The sequence below is a fragment of the Pteronotus mesoamericanus genome, unplaced genomic scaffold (genome assembly GCF_021234165.1).
Source record: "Pteronotus mesoamericanus isolate MK-2021 breed Mesoamerican mustached bat unplaced genomic scaffold, CSHL_Meso_final contig_347, whole genome shotgun sequence".
NCBI classification, from domain to species: domain Eukaryota; kingdom Metazoa; phylum Chordata; class Mammalia; order Chiroptera; family Mormoopidae; genus Pteronotus; species Pteronotus mesoamericanus.
The window spans coordinates 17,553,003-17,569,369 of NW_026555137.1; the positions used below are offsets into that span (position 1 = coordinate 17,553,003).

Below are 16,367 nucleotides of genomic sequence, written 5' to 3' on the forward strand. Positions count from 1 at the left end.
ACCTCCTGAGAAGCGGGGTGGTTTTCCTCTGGTCAAGGGCAGCTCGGGCTCCCGTCCTTGTGTTAACCTTCCAGGTCCACAGACGGGCCCTCTGACCGAGAGGTGAAAGTCGTCCTCCTCCTCTGCTCCCCAGGGGTCCCCTGGCATCGGTAACGGAGAGCAGCTGTCATTTCTAACCCAGTGGCTCTCACCCGGGCTGCACGCTTCAATCCCCTGGAGAGCTTTTAAATGTTCAGTTTCCACCCAGACTAAGTCAGTCGCTGCGGTGGGTCCCAGTCACTAGCGCGGCTGGGGGTCCGAGAAGCGCTGCTCTTAGATACCTGCTTGTGTCCCCTCTCCCTGGGGAAAGACTGGCTTCAGAGAGAACGGGTTTGTGATGGAGGAGGGCTGTCAGCTCCATCACAGTCCGTGCCTGCTTCTCTGTAGGTGTAAACGCGGCCGCAACAATTACGTTTTATTTCTAATTTCCCGTGGGCCCTGGCAGTCGCAAGCCTGGCCCATCCCGCGTGGGTGAACATGGTGTTACGCAGTCAGCGCGTCCTGGTGTCTCCCTGTAGCCTCCCTTAACAGTGAGGACAATTATTGTCTGGAGGCTTGCCCTGAAGCTTTGCTGGTAGCAGAGAGAGAGGCACCTGGTAGGTACTTCCTGATAAATGTTTGCTGAATGAACTTTTATGTGGGCTTTTTAAAAAGCAGGTGAATTCCACCCACTTCCGTTCTTTGTATTCATCTCATGTTGAGCTAGTACCTTGTTTCCTTTCCCCTTCTCACACGGGGCTCTTCCCAACTTGACTGTCTACTTAATTCTTTCTTTCATTTCTTCTTTGGCGTTATTTCATGTCCTCCAGTCCAGTCTGGGCCATTATAGTCTCTACTGATGTATTGTGTTTCTCTGTCCTTTACAAATACTATCCAACAGTTGCTCAGTGCCTTTAAGAGTAACTCAATTAAAAATTTTTATTGTGATAAGATATATATTACATAAAATTTACCATTTTAACCATATGAAGGGTACAGTTTAGTGGCATTAAGGACATCACATTGTTGTGCAGCCACGACCACCGTCTGGCCCCAGAACGCTTTTATCTCCCCAAACTGAAACTCTGTCCCCATTGAACAACAACTCTCCATCCCCCTCCTCCAACCCCTGGGAACCACCATTCTACTTTCTGTCTCCGTGAATCTGACTTCTCCAGGTACCTCATGGAAGTGGAATCACACAGTATTTGTCCTTTTGTGACGGGCTTATTTCACTCAGCATGATGTCCTCAAGGTTCATTCACGTTACAGCAGGTGTAAAGATTTCCCTTCTTCTTAAGGCTGAAGACTATCTCGTTGCATGGACGGACCACATTTTGCTTATCCTTCCCTCAATGAACAAGAAAAGACTTATTTAATCCTCAAGACAATTCTGTGGGGTGTACTCTTTTATATATTGATATCTGTACTTATATGGATATCTACATGGTCATCTAGATCTATATTTGTATTTAAAGATGAGGAATCGAGGCCCAGAAGAGGTTAAGGGACTTGGGCAGAGCACCCAGCGGTGGTGCTGAGCCACGGCATAAACCGGGCCGCTGGCTTGAGTCTTTGGCTTTTTCATGACCTGTTTAGCTTACATGTGATTTGGTTGGAGACCAATGCTTTGTCATGGTCTTGGCTGAGTTTCTCATAGAACGCAATGCTGAAATAAAGGTGATATCATGCATTCACTCAATGAGGTTACATCATCTGACATTTCTTACATTGGCTTTTTGGGCAGTATAAAGGTAGCAACTTCATAGGATTCAACCTAACATGTCCCCATGAAGATAGAGAGAGGCCTTTATGAACCACATACGAAGCCAATATAAACTGCTGGCTTACCTTGTGCACTGTTACCCTCTCTCCTTTCCTCACAGGAGCTGCCTGTACCCTGGTATGGTCTGATTTCTTGAGCCCACTTTCCCTCTCGCTACCAAAGTCAGCCATGATATTCCAGGTGTTAAATTTAAAAGGCATTTTAAATTCATGTTCTGTTCTGCATCACTGCATCGTCCAGAGCTTTTACTCAGTCAAACTCATTCCTGAAACTCCCTGCCCTTGACTTTCATGTGTCACCCTTTCCTGCTCTTCTTGCTGCTTTGCTGGCCATTCTTCCCAGTCTCTCATGAGCTCCTGTTCCTCTCTCGGTCTCCCTAATGTTCATGTTTCTCTGCCCCGGCTGCAGCCTGTCCTCTCTTCTGAGTGTCTCTGTCTCTGTGTGATCTCAAAGACGCCCATGCTTCAGGTATCATCAACATGCTAATTTCCCTCAAATTTATATCTACATCTCCCTCTCTCTCCAGAGTCCCAACCTACAGTTTAGCTTTTCATTGAACATCTTCCTGACCCTTACTGTTTATTATCTTTTTAACCTGAAGATTTATTATCTTTTGAAACTAATTATGAAAATTGACTGTCTTTCTCCCTAATCAACCTCTTGGGTAGTCTCCATCTCAGTGACTTATGCCACCGTGGACCCAGCTACCCAAGCGGGAACTCTGGGACATCTTCTGCTCCTCCCTTTGTCCCACGCCCCAGTTCCACGGTCACCAGGTCCTGTTGATTCTATCGTCTGCCCCTATCGCATTCCCACTTGCTTTGCACCCTCGTGGCCATGCCTTAGCTCTGCTCCCAAATTTGTCATCCGAGTCATCGTGGTGGTCTCCTTACTGGCATTCCCGATTCCCAGACGACTCCCTCCCTCCCATCTGCCACAGTGCCACCAGTGGAGAGAGAACGTCACACTCAGTGGCTTTCAGGATAACATCTGTGCCGCTCAGCGTGACGCCTGCAGCCTTTCCATCCGTCGGCTGCCCAGCGGCCCAGAATTTAGCTGGCTCCCCCAGCACCTGCAGTCCATACGTACTGCAGCATGAGAAATTACCCGAGTGCTCGGTACGTTTCTAAATTCTGTGATCTTGCACAGGACCCACTGTCGTCACAACCATTCATGTGTAGCCTTGCCCGTAAGTCACCCCATCGCGCCCTTGAGTCACTGGAGCACCTGGAATGACCTCACCCCTGTCTCGGGTGTTAAGTAAATATCTCTCCTCCAATGTCTGTCACTTTGAGCGACTACAAGGTCCTTGAGGACAAGGCTGTATTGCGTTTACCTTTTTATGCCAAGAGACTAGAACAGTGGCTGGCCTATAGTGAGTATTCCATAAATATTCACTGAATGAGTGAATACGATGCATATGGGTATGTGCCTATGTATGGGTTGACAAAGATACATGTGAATGTCTATTGAGAGAGAGAGAAAAAGGAAGCTTCACTCTAATGCGGTTCAGCTGCCCTGGAGAAAATGCTTCTTCAGCCTTTCTCCTGACTCCCCGGCAAGAAGGACTTTCAGTTACCTTGACTGGAGATCAGGAAACCCGAGGCCTGGTCTTATTTTTCCCACTAACCCCCTAAAATGCCCTCGTGTACTTTCTTAACTTCTGCACACTTCACTCCCCCATCAGAATGTGAGAGGGTTGCATTAGATCACTGTTTGCCAAACTCCAGTTATTTATGGATTATCTTTTGCCAAATCCACCTGTCTTATTATGAACACAGAACATCAGGACCCCAAATCAGCGTCTTTCCTACATTTTTATAATGCATGTTAACATTACATAGGTATTCATAATTTTTAAAAAATTGTCTTTCACTGTGCTACATGCCCATCTAGCCTGTCCCATGTGCCATCGTGAGGATTATGTGGACTTGCAGGTCTCCCCTAAACCAGGGGCTGCGGCTGCAGCTTGCAGAGCGGCCGCCAGGGGGCCACAGTGCCCGGCTGGAGCTCTCAGGCGAGTGGGCCCAGAGCCCGGACAGAGGTTTCTCAGGCTCCTGGGTCAAGGGGGAAGTGCTTTCCAGTGAATGACATTTTCTTCCTTTTTAGAAATAAGATAGTTGTATTGGCTCAGCAAATTCTCAATTAATTAATAACACAAATGAGTGTCTCCTAACCTTTTGGGATCAACTATTTCTTTGAGCGTCTGGTGAAAGCTGTAGACCTCTGTCACCAAACCACATATGCGCAGACAGACAAGCGACTGCGTGCAGTTTCAGGGGACACACAGATGCACCCGCTCTTCAGGGGGCCTTGGGTCTCTGGTTAACAAAATTGTGTTTAGAATAAGATTTAAGGAAATGTGAACGCCCAAGTACAGTCGGGTACTTCAATTTTAATTTTTACTGCCACTTTGTTCATTATAATCCCTGTTGAACGCAGCTTCTTAACACAGCACATTTAATTCTCTAAACTGCATAGAAGACCAGCCTGAATCAGACCTGGTTTGCGCAGGTCCTTCCAGCAGCCCAGGGAGTTTTAGCTGCTGCCTTCATGGGCCACCAGGCTCCCTGAAGAGCAGACACGGGTCCTCTTAGTAACATGAGTGGGTGCTGGGGGGGCCCTCCCCCGTGGGCACAGAGGCAGCGTGGCTGCGCTTCTCCCATCCGCACTGTGCCGTCGAGCCATCATTTGCATTTCGTTACGGTGTCCTGGGCAGATAACAGAAATCTTTGGCGCATTTTCAGTTGCTGATGTTCATTCATTCTGTCCAGTTTGGTACGTAATTATACGCCCAGTTCAAAGCTTTCCCTGTCCAGCGTCTGTGACCCTCTGGTTGTGGGTCGCTGCTGCCTCTCTGGCTCCTGGAGGCTGGGGACCCCCAGTGCACAGGCGTTGACTCACCTGCTCTCTGCCAGGATTCATGGCTCCCCCTTGGGCACCACGGGGCCTCCCGCCGCCCGGATCCTGATGGGAATGGCGCCTCCTCCACCCCACCCGGGTGGCCACCGCTTGTCACATATGACCCAGCCCCTTTCTGTGGGGTTCCCTTGCGCAGCGGCACACTTGTTGTGAGGGTAGCTTTTGTGATGTACACTCGATTCCCAGGAAGCTCCCGTATCTTAGCCACAGGGAATGGTGGGCATTCAGGCCACTCTGTACAGACCCTGTCCGCCCTCCATGGCTCTCTAGTTCCTTTATCCAGAAGGTTCCTAGTAGGATTGAGCCCCAGGCACCCATGTGGCGAGCAGCTCAACAATACAGTGATTATTGGCTTTTCCTCTTTCTCACTCCCTCCTAGTTTTGTGGGGATCGCTTCTCCAAAAGCAGCCTCGGTCCAGATCCTTGTCTCAGACCTGGCTATGAAGAGAACCCAAGCTTAGACAGAGGACGTCCACGCCGGAGCATCAGGCGTCCGCCTCTTTCTTGCAGGGCGCCCCTCCCCACCCCCCGCCGTCTTTATGGGGGAGTCCGGCGGACTTCCTTCCTTTTTCATTTCGCTTGGGTGGAGAGCGAGCACATTCACTCTCTGCCACCCTGTGGGCTGGCGGAGGGGCGGGAGAAGCACCCTCATGGAGATCCCTACACGGCTGGTGGGCGTGTGGTGTGTTGAGTGACGGTGCTTGCAGTCGTACCGCCAGTGCAGCTCCTGGGTGGGGCACCCGGCCCCACCCTTAGAGATTTAGAAGGCGGGGCATGGAGGCCTGTGTCCTTCCGCTTTGGCTTCTGATTCCAGAGCAACCGGAAGAGTCCACCTTGATGTGCTGTCACAGCAATGCCCAGAAGAGAACAGAGAGGCACCTGTTCTTGCTCCAGTCAAAAGAAGGTTATTTTTTCCTTTCTTCTAAGAGAGGAGTTTGCCTCACTTCTACATGTGTGACTATAATTTTCTCTTCAGTACTTTGCATTTCTCTGACTATACATCCTATGAGTTTTCCCATTGGACCTTCACCAGTATGTACACTAAAATTGGTCATACACACAACCTAAATTGCATCTGTGCACAATGTCCTTGTTAAAGACTCCTTCCTATCCTGGCCACTATGGCTTAGTTGGTTGGAGCATTGTCCCATAAACTGAGAGGTCATGGGTTCAATTCCTGGTCAGGGCACATGCCTAAGTTGCAGGGTCACTTTGTTGGGGTGCTTATGAGAGGCAATGGATCGATGTTTCTCTCATGGTATTGTTTCTTTCCCTCTCTTTCTCTTTCCCTCTCTCTAAAATCAATAGGCATGTCCTTGTGTAAGGATTAAAAAAAAAAAAAGACATTTCCCAAAGGACAATTTAAAACACAAGTAAACAAAATACAGCCAAATTTAAAAACAAAGCTATACAGTGGGCTTTTCCAGTGGGGCTTATTGAGGCAGAGCGCTGGTTTGCCCGTTCAAATATTTCCTGTGCACACACTGTCTTTCCAATGGAAAGAGAAGAGAGAACTATTGTGTAGCTCATGATGCTTCCAGACTGAGCCATTTTTCCTCTGCTTAGGGCTTCCTCTGTTCCCTGTGAAACATGGGGTTCTTTATTCCTCCTTAATTGTCATGTGGGGAACGTCATGCCATAGAAATCAGTGATGGTCAGCTCTAAGTTCACAGACGGAATGCGGGTACAGTGCAGAAAGACTGGAAGGTAACCGTTACAGGCAGATTTTACCAGAGATAAAAATACGAGAGGGCCACATTGTGATATGGCGTAAAAGTGGTCACTGTTGCCAGCGGACCAGGAGAGGTGTCAGATGGCAGCATCGTGCCATGTGTCCCATTCACAGGAGCCCCCTGCGGACCCTTGTCATCACCTCTGGGAGAGAAGGGAGGAAGGAGAACGGAGAAAAATAAGCTGAGGTGAGCCACAGAGGGCTCCTCCAAACTCGTTTCAGAATTAGCGGATTATAAGTAGACGTTTCCAGATGATGTCTTCCGCGTTACCCTCTTTGCTCAAATTCAGCCCCAGTCTTTTCTGAAACCAATGGCATTAAGTATTATAAACCCAGGTAAATAAGCACGCATTCCTCTTGCAGGCGGTCACTTCTGTGTATGAAACAAAGATGCTCAGTTTCCTAAGAACGGTAACTTTTATTCCATTCCTCCCACTTTTTAGACCGAAATCATACATACAAAATAAGAGCTATAAAGTGACCTATATCACGTCTGGTAGTTTTACAGTAATTGATTGTGCTGCTAGAGTGGCCTCCATAATTTATGACTGTTGGATTTAAAGTCGCACTTCAGTGATTTTTATATGACTGACACAAACCACTTCTTTATCCCCGTCTTCCCGGAGAGGGAGAGACGGAAGCACGTCAGCGATGTGACATGATAAATTTGATACAAGGGTCATCAGTAGGGAGCGGCCATTAGCAGAGGTATTCAGCAGAGCCGCACTCAACTCCTGTCGTCAGAAACAGCCTCCTTCATGGAGGTGTTCTTAGGTGTGGCACCGAGGGCACCGGCCTCGTGGGCGTGGGTCCGCTCCTTGGCTGAAATCATAGCCTCGGCGCGATGCGCAGGTGTTCTCGCACCGTGAGCCCGGCCTTCTCGCCTGGGCGCGGGTCCTCTGTGTTATACGCACAACTCTGCAAGCCCTGGCAGTGGCCGCGAGCCATTTTGCCTTGTGTCCTGGCGGGTGGGTTGCCGGGCCTCTCCCCTGCCCGGTTGGCATTCCCTGGGTGCCTCCCAAGGCGCCCCCTTGAGCAAAGGGTGGGCACTGGGGTTCATCACAGGCACACGCTCATTGACCTCTGGCCTCAGCCAACGCTGACGCCCGGTTGGGGTGTCAGCCTTTTCTCACGAAAGTCACGTGGTGAGCGCAGTCACTGGGATGAGAAATGTTCTCCTGTGCAAGTTGGAGTTCAGCCGTTTTCAGGGGTTGCGGGGTCTTATTCCGTAAACGGGTGTTATCCCTCCTTAAATGATGGGGGGAAAAGAAAAGTAGAGAGGCCAGGGTTTCCCCGCCGTGGGCAGCCCCCGATGGGGCCTGCGTGGCACCTCGGGGCTGAGCCTGGGGCCTTTGGTGCCCCTCGCTGGCTCCATGTGCTGTTCTGACACCCCACCCTCCTGCTGAAATGCTTGCCCACGAGGGACGTGCTTCTCTTACACACTGATTAGTGCACAGCAGTGATGCTGATTCGCACTGACACTGGGGATTACGCACTGAGAATATTAAATATGAAGGGAGCAACACTGCTGAAGGACGAGGCATGGGCTCTGCACAGCGGGCATCTGAAACGTGGAAACCTGTCCCTGGCTTCGTTGCTGAGCTGCCGCGTGTCCTGGGGCCATCGCTCAGCTGTCTGTGGACGGCTTTCTGTCCCCTGAGTCAGAGCCTGAGAGGCAGAGAGAGGGGCTTTGGTTAACCACCGGGGTTTTCCTGATGGATTAAGTAATGAATGTGATTAACCATAATAGGGAGAATTCCCAGTTACCCACCTGTAGCTCCTCTTAGCTAATTTCAATTAGATGTTGATTTCCTTCAATAGCTCCCATCCCGACCCAGATGGTATCTATTTAGGAAATTCAGGAAACAATATTTGCATAAACAGAGCAAATTGGGAAATAAATTTGTGCAAAGAAGTGATCTAATGCAATAGAAAGCTGAATATAAACGAGTTCTGGATTTTCCAGGCCATGGACTCATTAAATCATTCAACAAATATTTGCTGAGCCCCTGCTCAGGGCTGGGCACTGGGGACAACAGCATGAGATGGCGCAGCCCCTTGGCTCCGAGGCTCACAGTCTAGGACGAATGGCTGTGTGAACAGGCGAGACTCTGGGGCCCAGAGGAGGAAGCGTGTCCCATTCCCGCGATACCACTGGATGGTGACACTTCCGTTCCAGAGACGCCCCGTCTGCTACATCTGAAGATCCACAGAAACAGTCCATCTTTTTTTAAAATCAAAAGTATATTTATTTTTTTACCCTCAGTATTATTTTGTATTAGTCTCCGGGGTACAGCGTAGTGGTTAGACAATCTATTGTACACGCGCGTTCCCTGAGAGTCCCAGGACCCGCCTGGCACCGTGCTAGTTGTTACAATATTATTCCTTCTATTCCCTGGGCTGCACTTTGCATCTCTGTGGCTATTTTTACAACTACCAACTTGTGCTTCTCAAACCCTTCACCTTGTTCGCCCAGCCCCTAACCCGATCCCATCGGGCAACCATCAGTTTGTTGTCTGTACCTATATATGTTTGTTTCTGTTTAGTTTGTTCATGTATTTTGTTTTTTTTTTTTGATTCCACATACAAGTGAAATTACATGGTATTTGTGTTTCTCCGTCTGACTTATTTTACTTAGCATAATACCCTCTAGGTCCATCTGTGCTGTCGCAAATAGTGAGATTTCATTCTTTTTTTGGTATCCTAGTGTATATATGGACCACAGCTTCTTGTATCCACTTGTCTGTTGGTGGGCACTGGGGCTGCTTCCACAGCTTGGCTATTGTAAATAATGCTAAAATGAACACAGGGGTACATATATTTTTTTGACTTAGTGTTTTGAATTTCTTTGGACATATACGCAGAAGTGGAATCGCTGGGCCATAGGCAGTTCCATCTTACATTTTTTGAGTCCAAACAGAAACACCCCGTCTTTAATCTTCATCACCCTGCATAGCACAGCGTGTCCCACACTGTCCTTCACACACTGCACACCAGCACAGCGCTCATCTCCTGGCACCAACACCGAGACACAAGGGATGGCCAGCAGCAAGCTTTCTGTAGGTGCTCAGTGGTCATTGTTGAATAGATTTGATCCTCCTGATCAGCCATACAGGGAAGCTATTATCATCACCGTCTTTGTCATCTCAAAAACGAAGAGGGTAAGGTTCAGAGAGCTTTGGTAAATCCAAGGATGCACAGCCAGAAAAAGCAGAGCCTACGGCTGGAGCGGTGGTTGTCTGCCTGCCTCCCAGTGGGCGTGGGTGCACGTGACCGGCAGCCGGGAAGAAGCAGGAGCTCACAATCTTGTGGGGAGCCGTGGCTGGCTTGTGGACGCAGCTGCATGCGTCGCTGACTCCTCACCTCCCTTACTGCTCTCTGTGTGACCGAGAGGCACTTACCCTCTGTGACTCTGTTTCCTCATTGATAAAGCTGTAGTGATAACATCCACACATGAGTGATATTATGAATGAGTGCGGTTAAAAATGATCGGGTTTGGTGTACAGCAAATTCTCAGTTCATATGAGTTTCTTTTACTCTCTTCGGTTTAAAATTTTCACTGTTTCTGTTGTTGTTTGCCTTTAAGCACATGGAACAGAGAGTAACGGGTCTTAAAATCAGTTTCTCAATTGTGTGGGATGTTACAATGCGTAAGCATTTTTAAAGATGATTCAGAGAAACTCAGAAATATGAGCCAGGCTCCTTTTCCTATTGCTGCTGCTCTAACTTAGAAAAGCTAAGTGATGTATTTTCTACCAAGGTCTCTAAAAATATTAGGGCTGCTTCACCACAGCACCAGGTGGGCTCTCTCGTTTCAAGCGCCATGTGAAGGCTTAGAAAGTGGGAGAGTCGCTTCATCTGCCAGCTCCTATGCTGGCGGTTTGAGCCTTGGTGGGGTATTTATGCACAGCCTGTATTTTCCCATTGGCGTGTTTGTGTCCCTGCTCTGCGTGGGACTCAAGTCTATTTACGGCCATGTCCCTGGCACCCAAGCACAGCCTGTGGCGCGTAGTAGGTGAACATAGTAACATTTTCCCTTTTCTGAATGAATGAATGAATGAAATGGATTAGAGGTGAAATGACATAAACAAAGCACAGCTTATAGTAGGGTATCTTTTTCTTTTCTACGAAACGTGGAGGTGGTGAGACCCAGCGAATGTATGAATTAGCACGTGCAGCGTCACGCCTGGGCTCAGTGAGCCCTGAGGTCAATACGTGTGTGGCAGCCACAGTCTGGCTTTGTGGCAGGAGCTTCTAGCGGAGGAGAGGAGGGTCACTTCATGCCTCAGACTGTCAGAAGCTATAGATTCTCTGATTCTCTGCAGAGAAGATGCCCTTGACTATTAACGTATGGATGGGCTTATTTCAAACACAGAGACATGTCCTGTCCAAGGACCACAGCAATGGCTATGTTAAAATATTTCAGTAAAATCATGCAGTTACTTAGTGTACATGATAGAAAACATTTTTCTTACAGTTATAAAAACAGTACATGCTCAGAGAACTTAGAAAATAAAAGATTGGCCAAAAGAAGTCATCCTACCACCCGGAGATAAGAACTGATAGAATTGCTGGATGTGTTCCCGTCATCTGTTTTATACACATTATTTATTTATTCATTTAATCCTCACCCAAGGACATTTCTTCATTGCTTTTTCAGAGAGAGAGGAAGGGGGAGAGAGAAACATTGATACGAGAGAGAAGCATCCATTGGTTGCCTCCCGTAGGCACCGGACTGGGGATTGTATGCACCCGGAATGGGGATTGAACCCACAACTTAGGCATGTGCCCTGAATGGGAATTGAACCTGCAGTTCGGTTACGGGATGATGCTCCAACTCTCTGAGCCACACTGGCCAGGGCACACAGTATCTTTATGATAGTTGGTTCATAAAGCACATACTACCGTAATACCTGCTTTAAAAATAGCAACGTTGAGTGAACACTTTCTGTGCATGCACAGCTTCTTTGACCCAATTTTGGTGGCTGTGCTGTCCTCCTCAGGTGGCTGTGCCATAGTTTACCGCTCTCATCCTCATTTTGGGCCACAGTTGCAGTGTTTTCAGTTTCTGGCTGCTGAGAAGCAGTGTGGTATTGTTGTGGCTAATCTTTGTGCTCACCTATGTATTTACATACAATGAATTCTTAGAAGTGGGACTATAAGATTCAAAGTTGTATTATATTTTAAGTCTAATTCTTATTCCCTGTGTTCACCAGAGTCATGGTTTATGTAAACTTTTGCCAGTTTGTTAGGTGAAAAGCAATACTTTATGTTTCTTGAATTTGTACTTTAAACCATTTTTAATGATAAAAGGGCTACAAATTAACCCTTTGTAATTCCTTATGTTGAACTTCTGATAGATGTGCTCATCCCTTCTCGATAGAACTCTTGAAATTAGCAAGATTTCCTTTTTTTCTATCACAGCTTGTCATTTGCCTTTTAATTGTGGTTAATGGTGTTTTCTTAAACATAGTGTCCTTGACTTGTTGACAGTTTTGCTGAGGGTACAGTTTTTTCCATCCACCTGCATGGAGTTAGAAATTGAATACTCTGTGAATGAACTTATCATCCTTGGATGATAATTACCTGCAAAACTTCTGCAAAGCAACTCCCCAGCTCTGGTTTGGGCTCCAGGCATGGCTTTAATCAAATAGGCCAACTCTTGCAAAAATAAGAGAGAGCCAAACAGATTTTAAGTGGATTTGACAGTTTTTTAGCAAAACATTTCTGAGAAGGCCGGACCTTAGCATCTGTGAATTAGTCAAGCCTCTCTTTAATCTCCACAGGCAAGACCAGCCCTGGAATCTGGCTCTATCTGGACCATCAAGGCGGGGCTGCCTAGTAAAATATAATGCAAGCCACTTACATGATTTTAAATTATCTGGCAGCCATATTTAAAAAAAAAAAAGAAGCCTGTAAAATTAGTTTAAATTATATTTGATTCAGCTCAATACATAAAAAATTATATTATTCCAGCATGTAATGAACATAAAATGTCATTAACGAGATGTTTTGCACTCTTTTTCTTACTCGGTCTTTCACACCTGGCGTGTTTCACACTCTCAGCACACACACTAGCCTCCTGTGGCTGGGGGCTGCGGTAGTGGGTGGTAAAACAGGGCCAGTAACAGGAAGCTGGCTGTGCGGAAAAGTAAAAGTCCCAACAGATGGTAATTAAAATAGAAATGTGCATAAGGGACTCACCCCATGACTCTCCTAAGGATGAGAACAGCTGGGGGCCACTTTGTGAAATTCCTTTCTCTTCATGTTCTTGGAGACCCGAGGGTTTCGGCTTCTCCATATCTGTACCCACATGCGTGTTTTATTTTCAGGGCGTCCAGCGAGGACACGCCAGCTCCACTCAGAGTGGAGTCCCTGGCTCAGGACAACCTGGGCGTGTCCCCCACCAGACGAGACTGGCTTCTTCAAGAAAAGCAGCAATTGCAGGTAAGCAGGCGAAGAATATTCAAGAAATAGGAAGCGCTTTTCTTATCCATTTAAGCCAAAGGCAGAGAAGTGGCTCTCCGCTCGAGCAGTGATTAGTGCTTGGCTGTCCCCGGCGAGCACTAAGCGCAGGCCTGGTGGAGGTGACAGCCGGGCGTGTGGGAGTCTCGTTACAAATGAGGGGCTGGCGCTCAGCAGCCTCCGTGCACGCTTTGCGATCCCTCATTACCTTTGAAAGTGCTTCCCTGCCTGCCAGGCCAATTTGTCACCTCTTATCATTTTGACCTTTAGAAGGTTCTTTTCGAGGCAGAAAGAAATCCTTTATGAAATTCCTATCGAGCTGGATGGGCTGTGAGTAGCAGTTGTTAGAAGATGGAGTAGTAGGTACAGACCGAGCGAGGCAGGCGGGGGTGGCGGGTGGGCTCCCGTGGGAGCTCCGCGTGGCTCCGAGCAGTGGACGGGTTGCCCAGCGGCTAGAAATCTAGGGCAGCGCTGAGCTAGTGCGGGGGAACCAGGAGCTCTGGAAGTTGCTAGGGCTCCCCAGAGGCAGGGACACCTGAAGCTGAAGCTGTACCTGCTGGACCCTGGGGGCCTTGAGGCAGGCGTGGGGAGCAGCAAGGAAGCATGGATTGGAGGCCACCTGACTTCTGGAAAGAGCAGAGGACTTGAACACCTAGGTCCCTACCTGGGCTCAGGCTCTAAATAGCAGAAAGAACCTAGGCAGGTTCATGGGAGCTTGGACACCCCCATTCCCAGCCCCTCATGCAGAGTATTCTTGTTGTCTGGGTTGGCCCGCCCAGGGGCCCAAAACAGCAAGGAGGCAAAGGAAGCAGAGGCATTGCAATCGGAAAATATTCTCCAATAAACTGAGCGCTGACAAATTCAAGGAATGCCATCCCCAAGTTGGGACAGCTGGCAATGTGACACCTGGGTTTTGGTTTAGTCACCAGTTCAAAGCCAGTACAATTCCAGAGGATGTCAGAGTACTCAGAAACGATTGCAGCCCTGGCTGGTGTGGCTCAGTGGATTGAGTGCCGGCCTACGAACCAAAGGGTTGCCGGTTCAATTCCCAGTCAGGGCACAAGCCTGGGTTGCGGGCCAGGTCCCCAGTAGGCGGCACATGAGAGGCATCCACACATGGATGTTTCTCTCTCTCTCCCTCCCTCCCTTCTCCTCTCTAAAAATAAATAAAATCTTTAAAAAAAGTTAAAAAAAGAGAAATGATTGTAGCCCAGGATACTCAATGTTTGAGGAACGTGTTCTCAGCAGAACTCTGGGGCGGGTTGATCCCCACATACTCAGCAGGTATTTATTGAGTGCCTACATGCCCCAGATACAAACATCGTAAGTACCCGATTCTATGCTTAATATTTTGTAGGTGGTAGGAGCCACACTGCACAGCTCCAGGTGATGGGGAGTGGGGGCTGGACGGGGTCTGCTTGTTGAGAAGGGGGATTGAACCGGAAGCGTGAGGGAGGCGAGGCCGGGAGCAGGCCTTGTAGAAATCCCAGCGAGCGTGTCCGGCAGAGGGGACGGCCGCGGGGAAGCTGCGGTACGCGTGGGCCTCGGGCATGTCACGGCAGCCAGGAGGCCGGGTGGGGAGAACAGAGAGGAGTTCAGAGATAAAGGGGCCTTGTAGGGTCTTGAGGATCTTTGTAGGGACTTGGGCTTTTCTCCGATTGGAATGGGGAACCACTTTGACTTCTGTGTTAAGCATAGGGTGTAGGGCCACTGGAAAACAGTATGGTGGTCCTTCAGAAAATTGAAAATAGAATCACCACATGATCCAGCAGGTCTGCTTCTGGGTCTGTGCCCAAAATTCAAAGCAGGGACTCAAAGAGATGTGTTCATAGCAGCATTATTCACGATAGCCAAAAGGTGGAAGCAACCCAGGTGCCCATGGACAGATAAATGGATAGACAAAATGTGATGTGTCCATACAATGGACTATTACTCAGCCTTAAAAAAGAAGGAAATCCTGACACAGATACCACATGAATGAACCTTGAGGACATTATGTTGAGTGAAACAAGCCAGCCAGAAACAGACAAATACTGTTATGATTCCACTTCTCTGAGGTCCCTAGCAGAGTTGAATTTATAGAAACAGAAAGTACAATGGTGCTTTCTAGGGGCTAGGGAGGGGTCATGGAGAGTTAGTGCTTAATGGGAACAGAGTCTCAGTTTTGCAACATAAAAGAATTCTGAAGACGGATGGAGGCGATGGTTATACAACAATTTCTAAGTGTCCATTGAACCGGACACTTACAAATGGCTACGATGGTAAATTTTATGTTGCATGTATTTTACCACAGTTTAAAAAACCTAAAAAAAAAAAAAAAAAAAAAAAGAAAGAAAAGAATAGGGTTAGGAAAGTCAAAGGTTGAAGTGGGAAGTTAGCTGGGAGACATGTCATTAATATTGCTCCTTCTTTTTTTTAATCCTCACCCAAAGTCATGCTTACTGCGTTTTTAGAGAGAGGGGAAGGGAGGGAGGACGAGAGAAACATGATGTAAGGGAGAAACATCGATCAGTCGCCTCTCGCATACACCCCGACTGGGGACCAGGGTACCAAACCTGTAACCCAGGTGTGCGCCCCGACCTTTCAGTTTACAGGATGATGCTCCGACCAGCTGAGCCACAGCGGCCAGGGTGTGTTACTTTCTTCTTAGTGCGTCTTGGTGGTGGACCCTCAGTGGTGCTTTGGTCTCTGCTCTGCAACGGGAAGTAGGGTCAGGAGGGAGAAGTTGTAGGTGATCTAACCTTGGGGTGGAGAGAGAACTTGGGTGGGAGATGGGGAGACCCCTGGGATTAGAGCCGTGCTCTTATCAGCCAGAAACCACTGCACGGAACCTGGGAGGATGCTAATTAAAAGTCTCATTTTAAATTCAGAGCCCTTGGGGCAGCGAGGTGATTATCTGCTACCACAAGTACACCCAGTGGGTGTGCCGCTACCTGCTGCTCGTTTTAATCACGGACCTCGAGACTGGATAATCCTCTCTGAAGTTTTTGGATTTTGGTTTGCTATATGAGTGGAAATTAAATATATTTAATATTTTTATTAACTTTAGACGGCATAATGTCATTGGTGGCCTCTTGTTATTCTTTCAGTCCTGAGGACCCAAGAAGCCAGGATTTTTACTCTTTTTCTACATGCCAAATTTTCATGTCTGGGGACAAACCAACCAACGACTGTTTGCTTTTCTTTTGTGATCTGAACTTGTGTTACCTGCTCCGCTCGTATCTCAGGTTTGCGGGGTTTGCTGCCCTATGTTGTGGCTATTCCACTCGAAGTTAAGTCATTGGTGTTTTTTCTGGGTTCTTCCAAGTCAGATTGTTGGCTCACCCCTGTCGTTATAGTGCTCGGGAGGGAATGTTTTTCTTTGTGCCAACTAATCAGAAATATAAAGCTGGCATGCTTTTTCCAATTCAGCAAACCTCTCCAGATCTGTCAGCCGCAGAAGGG

General features: G+C 48.0%; 1 protein-coding gene across 1 annotated transcript in view; it reads left to right on the plus strand.

Annotated features, from left to right (window-relative positions):
- DISC1 (DISC1 scaffold protein) overlaps positions 1 to 16,367 on the plus strand; it is a 274,150-nt gene that overhangs the window by 75,584 nt on the left and 182,199 nt on the right. The gene's annotated exons all lie outside the window — the stretch shown is intronic.